We start from the raw sequence: 13,507 nt of genomic DNA on the forward strand, positions 1-13,507 counted from the left end.
TGTCATATAATACATTACATGGCTAGCGTTTGTGTTGGCCCAAATTTCATTTGAGTTTTCTATAACATCTTATGGAAAAGCCAGGATGAACTTTTGGCCAACCCAGTACTTATTTCTTACAACTGGGAGTTTATACTTTTGATTGCCTTCATACAGCTTCCCCTCCCCCAATTCCCCACCTCTGGTAGCCACAAATCTGATTCCTTTTCTTATGAGCTTGTTTTTTAGTATAATTAACTTACATTTGTTCCTGTTGTACAAAGTAATGATATTTGTATAATTTCAAAATGATCACAAGTCTAGCTATGATATTCACCATATAAAGATATTACATAGTTATTGACTATAGTTCACACTGTACATTTTATGCCCTCATTTTATGCCAAACTCATAAGTTTCTACTCTTAATGTCCCTTAACTATTTCTTTCCTTTCGCCACCCACGTCCCCTCTAGTAATCACCTGTTTGTTCTCTGTGTCTTTAACTCTGCTTTGTAATGTTTGTTCATTTGCTTTGTTTTTTAGATTCCACATGTAACTGATAACATACAATATTTGTCTTGCTCTGTCTTACATATTTCATTTAGTATAATATACTCTAGGTTCATCCATGATGTTGCAAATGGTAAGATTTCATAATTTTTTTTACATGGCTGAGCTACATATATGGTTATCCATATACACATATGAAATATACATATTCTTTATTAATTCATCTGTTGATGGACACAGGTTGATTGCATATCTTGACTACTGTAAATAATGCTGCAATGATCATAGGGATGTGTATATCTTCTCAAATTAGTTTTTTCATTTTCTTTAGACAAATATTCAAGGGTAGAATTGCCAGATCACATGGTAGTTCTATTTTTAATTTTTGTCTCCAAAATGTTTTCCATCACAAATGAATCAGTTTACATTCCCACTAATAGTTCATGGGGGTTCCCTTCTCTCCACATCCTAACCAATGCTTGTCATTTCTTGCCTTCTTGATGTTAGCTATTCTGACACATGAGAGGTAATATCTCATTGTGGTTTTGATCTTCATTTCTCTGGCAATTATCAATGTTTAGCATCTTTTCATGTGCATGTTAGCTGTATGTCTTCTTTGTTCAAATGTCTCTTTGGGTCTTCTGCCCATATTTTAATTGGGTTGTTCGTTTTTTGATACTGAGTTGTATTGTTGTTTAATCACTAAGTCATGCTTCTCTTTCCTTTGCCTTAGGAGACTGATTCAAAAATATTCTTTGATTTGTGTAAAAGAATGTTCTGCCTATACTGTCTTCTAGTTTTATGCTATCCAGTCTTAAATTTAGGTCTTTAATTAATTTTGAGATTATTTTTGTATATAGTGTGAGAAGATGTTCTAATTTTATTCTTTTACATATAGCTGTCCAGTTTTCCCAGTACCACTTATTGAAGAGACTGTCTTTTCTCCCTTGTATATTCCTGCTTTTGTAATAGATTAATTAACAATAGGTAGATGAGTTTATTTCTGGATTCTTTTCCATTGATCTGTGTGGTTTTTTTTTTTTTATGTACCAGTACCTTACTATCCAGATTGCTGTAGCTTTGTAGTATAGTCTGAAATCACAGAGCATGATACCTCCAACTCAGTCCTTTTTTCTCCAGGTTGCTTTGGCTATTCAGGGCCTTTTGTGGTTCTACATAAATTTTAAGATTATTTGTTCTAGTTCAATGAACGGTGACATGGGTATTTTGATGGATTGATTAAATCAGTTTTATGTGGTATGGAGATTTTGACAATATTAATTTTTCCAATCTATGAATATGTGATATAGTTCCACTTATTTGTATCCTCTTCAGTTCCCTTCATCAGTGTCTTATACTTTCCAAAGTATAGGTCTTGCACTTCTTTGGTTAAGTTTATTCCTAGGTATTTTATTCCGTTTAATGCAAAATCAGATTGTTTTCTTGAATTTTCTTTCTGTTAGTTCATTATTCAAGTATAGAAAAGCAACAGATTTCTAAATATTAATCTTACATCCTTTACTGATATATGTATTGGTTCTAATAGCTTTTCGGTGAAAGACTTTAAGGTATTCTATATACTGTATCATGTCATCTGCAAACAGTGACAAGTTTACTTCTTCCCTTCCAACTTGGTTGCCTTTTACTTCTTCCCTTCCAACTTGGTTGCCTTTCATCTCTTTTTCTTACCTAATTGCTGTGACTAGGACTTCCAGTACTATTAAGTGCAGATGATATACAGATGGTGAGAGTAGGCATTTTTGTCTTGTTCCTGATTTTAGAGGAAAAGCATTAGATTTTTATCATTTTTTTAAGCTTTTCATCATTGAATATGTTGTTAGCTACAGGTCTATCATAAATGGTCTTTATTATGCTGAAATATACTCCCCTTATACCCACTTTGATGAGAGTTTTTATCATGAATAGATGTTGAATGTTGTCAACTGCTTTTTCTGCATCTATTGAGATGATCATGTGACTTTTATCCTTCTTTTTGCTAATTAGATGTATCACATGGCTCACTTTGTAAAGCCACCCTTATATCCCTGGCATAAATTCCTCTTGACCAGGGTGTATCCTTTTTATGTATTGTTGAATTCAGTGTGCTAATATTTTGTTGAGGATTTTTACATCTATATTCATCAGAGATATTCATCTGTAATTTTCTTTCTTTGCAATGTTATTGTCTAGTTTTGTTATTAGGGTAATAGAAGCCTCATAGAATCAATTTGGGACAGTTCTTTCCCTTTTGATTTTTTTTTCCATTTATTTTTATTAGTTGGAGGCTAATTACTTTACAACATTGCAGTGGTTTTTGTCATACATTGAAATGAATTAGCCATGGATTTACATGTATTCCCCATCCCGGTCCCGCCTGGAATAATTTGAGAAGGATAGGTGTTATCATTATCTCTTCTTTATATGTTTGGTACATTCCCCTGTGAATCCATCTAGTCCTGGATTTCTGCTTACTGGAAATTTTTTAAATTACAAATTCAATTTCACTACTAGTAATCAGTCTGTTCAGATTGTCTATTTCTTCCTGATTCAGGTTTCATGTTTCTAGAAATTTGTCCATTTTCTCTGAGTTGTTGAATCTGTTGGCATATAGCTGTTTATAGTATTCACTCATGATTTTTTTTTTGTATCTCTGTGGTATCAGTTATTTTTTTCCTCTTTTATTTTTATTTATTCATTTGGGTTGTCTCTCTTTTTTTCTTGATAAGCCTAGCTAAAGGCTTATCGATTTATTTTTTCAAGAAACTAGCTCTTGGTTTTATTGATCTTTTCTATTTTTATCTCTCTCTTGTTTACTTACTGTATGGTTTCATTGTTTCTTTCCTTATGCTAACTTTGGGCGTTTGTTCATCCTTTTTCTAACTCTTTTGGATGATAGGTAGGGTTGTTTATTGGTTACTTTTCTTGTTTCATGAGGTGGGTCTACATCGATATAAACTGCTTTCACTGTGTCCTATAGATTTCGAGGTATTTTAAAATTTTCCTTTTGCTATCTTCATTGGCTTATTGGTCGTACTGGTTTTCTGTCCGCATGATTTTTCCATTGATGTGAGTGGGGTATTAAATTCCCTTACAATTGTATTACTTTAATTTCTCCCTTTATAGCTGTTAATATTCACTTTATATTTCAATGTTCCACTGTGCTTAGTCATTCGGTCATGTCCGACTCTTTGCAGCCCCATGAACTGCAGCCAACCAGGCTCCTCTGTCCATGGGGATTCTCCAGGTAAGAATACTGGAGTGGGTTGCTATGCCCTCCTCCAGGGGATCCTCCCGACCCAGGGCTTGGTCTCCCACATTGCAGAAGGATTCTTTCTGTCTGAGCCACCGGGGAAGCATATAAGTTGCATGTATATTAAGAAGTATTATATCAGTTCAGTTCAATACAGCCCCTCAGCCATGTCCAACTCTTTGCAACCCCACGGACTGCAGCACGCCAGGCTTCCCCGTCCGTAACCAACTCCCGGAGCTTGCTCAAACTCATGTCCATCGAATCAGTGATGCCATCCAACCATCTCATCCTCTGTCATCACCTTCGCCTCCCGCCTTCAATCTTTCCCAGCATCAGGGTCTTTTCAATGACTCAGTTCTTCACATCACGTGGCCAAAGTATTGGAGCTTCAGCTTCAGCATCAGTCCTTCCAACAAACATTCAGGATTGATTTCTTTAGGATCGATTGGTTTGATCTCCTTGCAGTCCAAGGGACTCTCAAGGGTCTTCTCCAACACCACAACTCAAAAGCATCAATTCTTCAGCGCTCAGTTTTCTTTATAGTCTAACTCTTAATCCATATATAACTACTGGAAAATCTGTAGTTTTGACTAGACGGACCTTTGTCAACAAAGGAATGTCTCTGCTTTTTAATAAGCTGTCTAGGTTGGCCATGGCTTTTCTTCCAAGGAGCAAGCATCCTTTAATTTCATGGCTGCAGTCACCATCGGCAGTGATTTTGGAGCCCCCCAAAAGAAAGTTTCTCACTGTTTCCACTGTTTCCCCATCTATTTGCCATGAAGTAATGGGACCAGATGTCATGATCTTAATTTTCTGAATGTTGAGTTTTAAGCCAACTTTTTCACTCTGCTCTTTCACTTTCAACAAGAGGCTCTTTAGTTCTTCTTCGCTTTCTGCCATAAGGGCAGTGTCATCTGCATATCAGACGTTACTGATATTTCTCCCAATAATCTTGATTCCAACTTGTGTTTCATCCAGCCTCGTATTTTGCATGATGTACTCTGCATATAAGTTAAATAAGCAGGGCGAAAATATACAGTCTTGATGTACTCCTTTCCCGATTTGGAACCAGTCTGTTGTTCCATGTCCAGTTCTAACTGTTGCTTCTTGACCTGCATACAGATTTCTGAGGAGGCAGGTCAGGTGGTCTGGTATTCCCATTTCTTGAAGAATTTTCCACAGTTTCTTGTAATCCACACAGTCAAAGGCTTTGCATAATCAATAAAGCAGAAATAGTTGTTTCTCTGGAACTCTCTTACTTTTTCGATGATCCAACTGATGTTGGCAGTTTGATCTCTGGTTCCTCTGCCTTTTCTAAATCCAACTTGAACATCTGGAAGCTCACGGTTCATATACGGTTGAAGCCTGGCTAGAGAATTTGGAGCATTACTTTGCTAGCGTGTGAAATGAGTGCAATTGTGCAGTAGTTTTAGCATTTCTTGCCATTGCCTTTCTTTGGGACTGGAATGATAACTGACCTTTTCCAGTCCTGTGACCACTGCTGAGTTTTCCAAATTTGCTGGCATATTGAGTGCAGCACTTTCACAGCATCATCTTTTAGGATTTGAACTAGTTCAACTGGAATTCTATCACCTCCACTAGCTTTGTTCATAGTGATGCTTTCTAAGACCCACTTGACTTCACTTTCCAGAATGTCTGGCTCTAGATGAGTGATCACACCATCATGGTTATGTGGATCATGAAGATCTTTTTTGTATAGTTCTTCTGTGTATACTTGGAGAAGGAAATGGCAACCCACTCTAGTATTCTTGCCTGGAAAATCCCATGGACGGAAGAGCCTGGTAAGCTACAATCCATGGGGTTGCAAAGAGTTGGACACAACTGAGCGGCTTCACTCACTCTGTATATTCTTGCCACCTCTTCTTGATACTTCTGCTTCTGTTAGGTCCATACAATTTCTGTCCTTTATTGTGCTCATCTTTGCATGAAATGTTCCCTTTAATCTCTAATTTTCTTGAAGAGATCTCTAGTATTTCCCATTCTATTGTTTTCCTCTACTTCTTTGCATTAATCACTGAGGAAGGCTTTCTTTTTTTGTTTGTTTGTTTGTTTGTTTTTTTATTTTTATTTTTTTTGTCTACTTTTTTTTCCCATTTATTTTTATTAGTTGGAGGCTAATTACTTTACATCATTACAGTAGTTTTTGCCGTACATTGAAATGAATTAGCCATGGATTTACATGTATTCCCCATCCCGGTCCCCCCTCCCACCTCCCTATCCACCCGATCCCTCTGGGTCTTCCCAGTGCACCAGGCCCGAGCACTTGTCTCATGCACCCAACCTGGGCTAGTGATCTCTCCTTGCTATTCTTTGGAACTCTGCATTCAAATGGTCATACCTTTCCTTTTCTCCTTTGCCGTTCACTTCTCTACTTTTCTCAGCTATTTGTAAGGAGTCCTCAGGCTATTTGCATTTCTTTTTCTTGGGGATGGTCTTGATCACTGCCTCCTGTACAATGTCGCAAATCTCCATCCATAGTTCTTCAGGTACTCTTTCAGATCTAATCTCTTGAATCTATTGAATCTATTTGTCACGTCCACTGTATAATCCTGAGGCATCTGATTTAGGTCATGCCTGAATTGTCTAGTGGTTTTCCCTACTTTCGTCAATTTAAGTCTGAATTTGGCGATAAGGAGTTCATGGTCTGAGCTACAGGCAGCTCCTGGTCTTGTTTTAGCTGACTGTATAGAGTTTCTCCATCTTTGGCTGCAAAGAATATAATCAATCTGATTTCAGCATTGACCATCTGGTGATGTCCATGTGTAGTCTTTTCTTATGTTGTTGGAAGAAGGTGTTGCCTATGACCAGTGCGTTCTCTTGGCAAAACTCTGTTAACCTTTGTCCTGCTTCATTTTGTACTCCAAGGCCAAACTTGCCTGTTACTCCAGGTATCTCTTGACTTCCTACTTTTGCATTCCAGTCCCCTATAAAGAAAAGGACATCTTTTTTGGGTATTAGTTCTAGAAGGTCTTGTAGGTCTTTATAGAACCGTTGAACTTCAGCTTCTTTAGCAATACCGGTTGGGGCATAGATTCGGATTACTGTGATATTGAATGGTTTACCTTGGAAAGGAACAGAGATCATTCTGTCTTTTTTGAGATTGCATCCAAGTACTGCATTTCAGGCTCTTTTGTTGACTATGAGGGCTACTCCATTTCTTCTCAGGGATTCTTGTCCACAGTTATAGATATAATGACCATCTGAGTTAAATTCACCCATTCCAGTCCATTTTAGTTCACTGATTCCTAGAATGTTGATGTTCACTTTTGCCATTTCCTGTTTGAACACTTCCAGTTTGCCTTGATTCATGGACTTAACATTCCAGGTTCCTATTCAATATTGCTCTTTATAACATTGGACCAGTCACATTCACAACTGGGTGTTGTTTTTGCTTTTGCTCCATCTCTTCATTCTTTCTGAAGTTATTTCTCCACTAATCTGCAGTAGCATATTGGGCGCCTATCAGCCTGGAGAGTTCATCTTTCAATGTCCTATCTTTTTGCCTTTTCATACTGTTCATGGGGTTCTCAAGGCAACAACACTGAATTGGTTTGCCAATCACTTCTCCAGTGGACCATGTTTTGTCAGAAATCTCCACCATGACCCGTCCATCTTGGGTGGCCCTAAACGGCATGGCTTATAGTTTCACTGAGTTAGACAAGGCTGTGGTCCATGTGATCAGTTTGGTAGTTTTCTGTGATTGTGGTTTTCAGTCTGTTTGCCCTCTGATGGGTAAGGATAAGAGGCTTAAGAAGCTTCCTGATGGGAGAGTCTGATTGAGGGGGAAACTGGGTCTTGTTCTGATGGGCGGGGCCATGCTCAGTGAATCTTTAATCCAATTTTCTGTTGATGGGCAGGGCTGTGTTCCCTCCCTGCTGTTTGACCTGAGACCAAACTACTGCTAAGTCAGTCGTGTCTGACTCTGTGTGACCCCACAGATGGCAGCCAACCAGTCTCCTCCATCCCTGGGATTCTCCAGGCAAGAACACTGGAGTGGGTTGCCATTTCCTTCTCCAGTGCATGAAAGTGAAAAGTGAAAGTGAAGTTGCTCAGTTGTGTCCAACTCTTCACGACCCCATGGACTGCAGCCTACCAGGCTCCTCCATCCATGGGATTTCCCAGGCAAGAGGACTGGAATGGAGTGCCATTGCCTTCTCCAGAGACCAAACCATGGTGGAGGTAATGAAGACAATGGCGACCTCCTTCAAAAGGTCCCAAGCACGCAGTGCTGCACCCAGTGCCCCTGACCCTTCAGCAGGCCGCTGTCGACCCACACCTCTGCTGGGGACTCCTGGACACTCACGGGCAAGTCTGGGACGGTCTCTTGTGGGGACACTGCTCCTTTCTCCTGGGTCCTGGTGCGTGCACGGCATTGCTTGTGCCCTCCAAGGGTCTGAAGTTTCCCAGTCCTGTGTAAGTTCTGGTGGTTCTATGGTGGGGTTAATGGCAACCTCCTCCAAGAGGGTCTGTGCCATACCCAGATCTGCTGCACCCAGAGCCCCTGCCCCTGTGGCAGGCTCCTTGTGACCCACACCTCCACAGGAGACACTCAAACACAGTTCTGGCTGAGTCTCTGCAGGGTCTCTGGGTCCTGGTGCACACAAAGTTTATTTGAGCCTTCCGGGGATCTCTGGCAGGTATGGAGTTTGATTCTAAATGTGATTCCAACCCTCCAACTATCTCGCTGGGGCTTCTCCTTTGCCCCTAGATGGGGGATATCTTTTTTTTGGGGGGTGGAATCCAACATTCTCCCGTCAACAGTTGTTTAGCAGCAAGTTGTAATTTTGAAGTTCTTGCAGAAGAAGATGAGTGCACGTCCCTCCAATCCATCATCTTGATACATTTTATATAACCTTATATATATATATTGTATAATCTTATATTTATCCCTTTATCATTACACAATGCCTCCTTCATCATTTGTTATAGACTTTACTTTAAAATCTATTTTCTCTGATATGAGAATTTCTGCACACTCTTTCTTGTTGATTCTATTTGCATAAAATCTTTTTCCAACCACTTACTTTCAGTCTGTAATTTTAGCTCTGAAGTGAAAGTGAAAGGTGCTCAGTCACATCTGACTCTTTGCCACCCCATGGATTGTAGCTAACCAGGCTCCTCTGTTCGTGAAATTGAGCGGGTAGCCGTTCCCTTCTCCAGGGACTGAATCCAGGTCTCCTGCATTGCAGGTGGATTCTTTACCTTCTGAGCCACCAGGGAAACCCTGAAGGCTACCAGGGAAGCTCTGAAGTGAATCTCTTATAAACAGTATATAAATGGACCTTGTTTTTTTAATCCAATCAGCCACCCCGTATCTTTTGATTAAAATATCTATTCCATTGACATTTAAAGTAATTATTAATAGCTATATACTTTTTGTCGTTTTGTTATTTGTGTTTTGGTTGTTTTTGTAGTACTTTTCTGTTCTTTACTTCTTTTAGCTTTTCCCCTTGTGTTTTGATGATTTTCTTTAGTGATATGTGTATTTTCCTTTCTCTCTAGTGTTTGTGTATCTGTTACAAGTTTTTGATTTGTGATATCATGGGATTCATATATGTAGATCTATATTTCCTTGTTTTAAATGGATAGTCAACTAATTTCAAACACATTCTAAACAATTACTTTTTTTTACTCCTCTCCCCCATGTTCTGTGCTTTTGATATCACAGTTTGCATCTTCATGTTTGTCCCTCAATGTTTATTGTACTTAATAGTTGATTTTACAATTTTTGTCATTTACTTATTTGTAGTAGCTTATTAAAGTGCTTGGCCCACAGCCTTTATTATATATTGGCCTTTATTATTGGGATTCTTCCTTTCCTATAGATTCTCACTTCTTATCATAACCTTTTCTCTTCCACTTACAGGAGATCCTTTAACATTTCTTTTAGGGTAGGTTTAGTCTTTTAGTTTTTGCTTGTCTGAGAAATTATTTACCTCTCCTTTAATTCTAAATATTAATAATAATCTTCCTGGGTAGAGTATCCTAGGTTGCAGATTCCTCCCACACTTTGAATATATCATGCCACTCCCTTCTTGCCTGTGAAGTTTCTGTAGAGAAATCAATTGATAACTCTATGGGGATTCTCTCATACATGACTTCTTTTTTCTCTTGCTGGCTTTAGAATTCTTTAACTTTTGCTGTTTTACTTATATCCCATTGTGGGTTTGTTTGGGTTCATGTTGGATTCCTCAGTGCTTCCTGAAACTGAACTTTCTTTCCTTTCCTAGGTTAGGAAAGTTTTCAGTTATTGCTGTATCAGATATGTTACAGAGCCTCTCAGAGACCTCTTAAATTATCCTCAAATTTTAAATTCTTTTTTCTGTTTGACTTCAGTGATTTCCACTACTCTGTCTCACTTACCCTTTTTTCTGTACCATCTAATCTACTGTTGATTCCTTCTAGTGTATTTTTCATTTCAGTTATAGTATTCTTCAGTTCTGTTTTGTTCTTCTTTATATTCTCTAACTCTGTTCAAATTCTCATTCTGTCCATCCATTCTTCTCCCTAGTTCTTTGAGCATCTTTATGGTGATTACCTTGAACTTTCTTTTAGGTGGATTGTTTAATCTCTGCTCCATTGAATTCATCTTATGGAATTTCACCTTATTTCTTCATTGGGAACACATTCTCCTGTCGCCTCATTTTGCTGTTTTTATTTCCATATATTTGGTAAGTGGATTACATTTCCCAACCTCGGAAAAGCAGCCTCTTGTAAGAGAAGGCCTATGTGTCTCAGCAGCACACTTGCATCTGGTCACCAGAGCCACGTGTCCTAGGGTTTCCCCCTATGTGGGCTGTGTGAGCAGTTTTAATTATCTTCCTGTTTTGGGATTGTGCACCCTGGGGTATGTGTCTCTACTATACTGTATCTGTATTCCTTCTACCTGCTTTGTTATGGTTTCTTTTTTATATCTTAAGTTGTAGAAAATCTTTTCTGCTAGTCTTAAGTCTTTCTCATTAAGAGTTGCTCTGCAAATAGTTGTAATTTTGGAGCACCTCTAAGGAAGTGAGTCAAGTGTCTTCCTCCTCCACCATCCTGGTGACTCCTGTCTACCTGCTTTTATAAATAAAGTTTTATTGGGACTCAGACTCTCATTTGATCTATGGCAGACATGAAAGGTTGTGACAGAGATTATATAGCTCACAAAACCAAGAATATTCGCATAGCAGTTTGGTTCTTTACAGAAAAGAGAAAAAAAAAATTCTGCCAACTCTTTCCCTAGATAGAAAAACACAGCAGGAAGGACTTTAGAAAGGACTCAAAGTAGAGACACAACGATGTTGAGACTGGTGTAACCCAGGCCCTTCCGTAGTTTAGCTCAACACAATGTTTTCTGTCCTCAAAGCTTCCACCTAGCAATAGAGTTTCCAGGCCTTCTCCTAAAGTTGCTCTGGGTCTCCTGGCACAGGGAGGCACCACCTGACTGGTGGAGGTGAACCCAGGAGAAAAGTGGGCAGAAACAGGGCACTGGCTTAGGAGGCTGGTCCTGGGGTTCCTGGGCACAAAACTCTTGGAATTTTGTTTATTTATGTGTCTCCTTATGGAATATAAAATGGATCATCCCAGCCTTTTTGCAAAAGTCTCTTATAGGTCAGAAGAGGGACCGAGCAAGAGAAAATGTGTTAGTTGCTCAGTCGTGTTTGACTCTTTGTGACCCCAAGGACTGTAGCCCACCGCAATTCTCCAGGCAAGAATACTGGAGTAGGTTGTCATTTCCTTCTCCAAGGGATCTTCCCAACCCAGGGATTGAACCTGGGTCTCCTGCATTGCAGGCAGATTCTCTACCATCTGAGCCACCAGGGAAGCTGGGTGAGACAAACAGCATGGATCAATAAGCGAAAACTTCCTCACTCCTAACAAGAGAGCTTGTTTGTATTTTTAACAAATACTTGTTTTGTACATAGACTGTAGAGGAAATTAAAAAAAATGCTGTCTGCCCCCCACCTCCCACCGGAGCCCTTAGCCTAAGAGAAGAATCAACACAAACTCACAAGGAACAGATAAGTAAGAAGAGAAGGAAGAATGTGATAAAAAGTGTCAAAGTGATAGAGACAGATGGTAAGTGTGACAGGAGGAATTTATAGAAGGAGATGGATGTGAGTTAGCATAGAGCTGTTTGGGAAAGTCCTTGGAGAAAATGGCATTGCATCTGGTCTTGAGGTGCCTGGGTCACATTTGGATTTGGAAAGTGGAAAGGGAACACATTCATGATGGAAAGAAAAGAATGGCCCAAGTATGGCATTGCAATTATGAATAAGAGTTCAGAAAATAAACTAAGATCATTGGGAAGTTAGGCAGCTACGTTGTACATCCGAAGTACACAAAACTGCAGAGATACCATCATAAGGAAGATAGAGTCTTCCTGTGTATGTAAGAGAAGTTCATAATTAGACAAATACACATGCAGTGAAAAGCAATGATAGACAACAAAATGTATGGTAAATGTCAAATGCATAGTCTGAACAGTAACTACCATGATCAGGTCATGCCTGATGGAGATGGTCAAGGCTCTCTGATGGAACATAATTAAAGAAAAGTCAGATAACCTCTGATAGGACATTCCCTGATTGCTGATTATTACTTTTGGCTACCACTCAAAGGTGAAAAGGGAGGTTATTACTCTTGATGTTTACAGCCTTGGAAACATAGACCTTGCTTTTCAGTTATTGCCAGAGTCCTTTCTCATTAGAGCTGTTTTGGTTAAACCATAGAGTCTATTCTAAATTCAAGGATGGACTAGCATGCTGCCTTGTACTCAGTTCAAGATTGTTTTTATTTGGATTATTCCCAAAGCAGCAAAGTAGTGCAAATAATAAAAATAAGATAAGCACAAAGATAAATGCACATGGCTCTCAATTTTTACCCTTGATTGTGAATATGTGTACCCAAAGTACAGTTGAACTAACCACGCACCAGAGTGAGATGTACTCCAGGCTGAAGGAAAACAGGGTTATGAACTCATTGTCTTCTTTAGCCACAGCCAGAGCATTATCACCAGAGTATGAATACTATTTATTTTACTAAGAGAACTATGTCTCCCAGACTTAAGGAGCAGAATCTGGAACTTGATATTCACTCTAAACCAACCCTAGAATCATTCATTTCCCCTTAAATGCACTTCAAAATGTTAGAATTTTTCATTTATGACCACTTTGGGTTTTCAGTAGAGTTGCCTAACCATGGCCTATTATATAAATTACCATCACACTCGTTCTACTCTCTAGAATGTAAGAAGCCATGCCAATGTGAAAATTCTCTAAAGGTAAACCACATATGGAGAACAGGGTTGAGAATATGACAGGTAAAGAGTTACAGCTTTGTCCTACTTGGAAGATGTCTCCATAGGGAGTTCCTCAATTCTGGGTTGCCTTTGCTCAGTGATCTCTGTTGGACACCGAGATTTGACACTGTTGATTTTTACTTCTCCAGATAATGACAGGTTATATTTTTCAAAGATGCTGCCATAATACTCTCCCATTCCACATCCCTTTTTTTCATGGAGACTTTGCAATTACCCTCACCAAGAGGTAACCAAGAGATTGCAGTGGAAGCGGTGTTTCGTTATTTCCGAGACGAGATCAGAAAAAGGCATGCAGTGCCCTCCTGGTTCTCTTGGAAAGTTCATTCTAGGGACGCTTCTCTTCATACCCAGCTGCCATGCTATGAGGAACTTTAGCTGGATGGAAAGGCCATGAGCTGATGCTTAAGTCGACAGTGACAGCTGAGCCCAGCATTCAAGCCA

This window comes from Odocoileus virginianus, chromosome 10 (genome assembly GCF_023699985.2).
Source record: "Odocoileus virginianus isolate 20LAN1187 ecotype Illinois chromosome 10, Ovbor_1.2, whole genome shotgun sequence".
Lineage (NCBI taxonomy): Eukaryota > Metazoa > Chordata > Mammalia > Artiodactyla > Cervidae > Odocoileus > Odocoileus virginianus.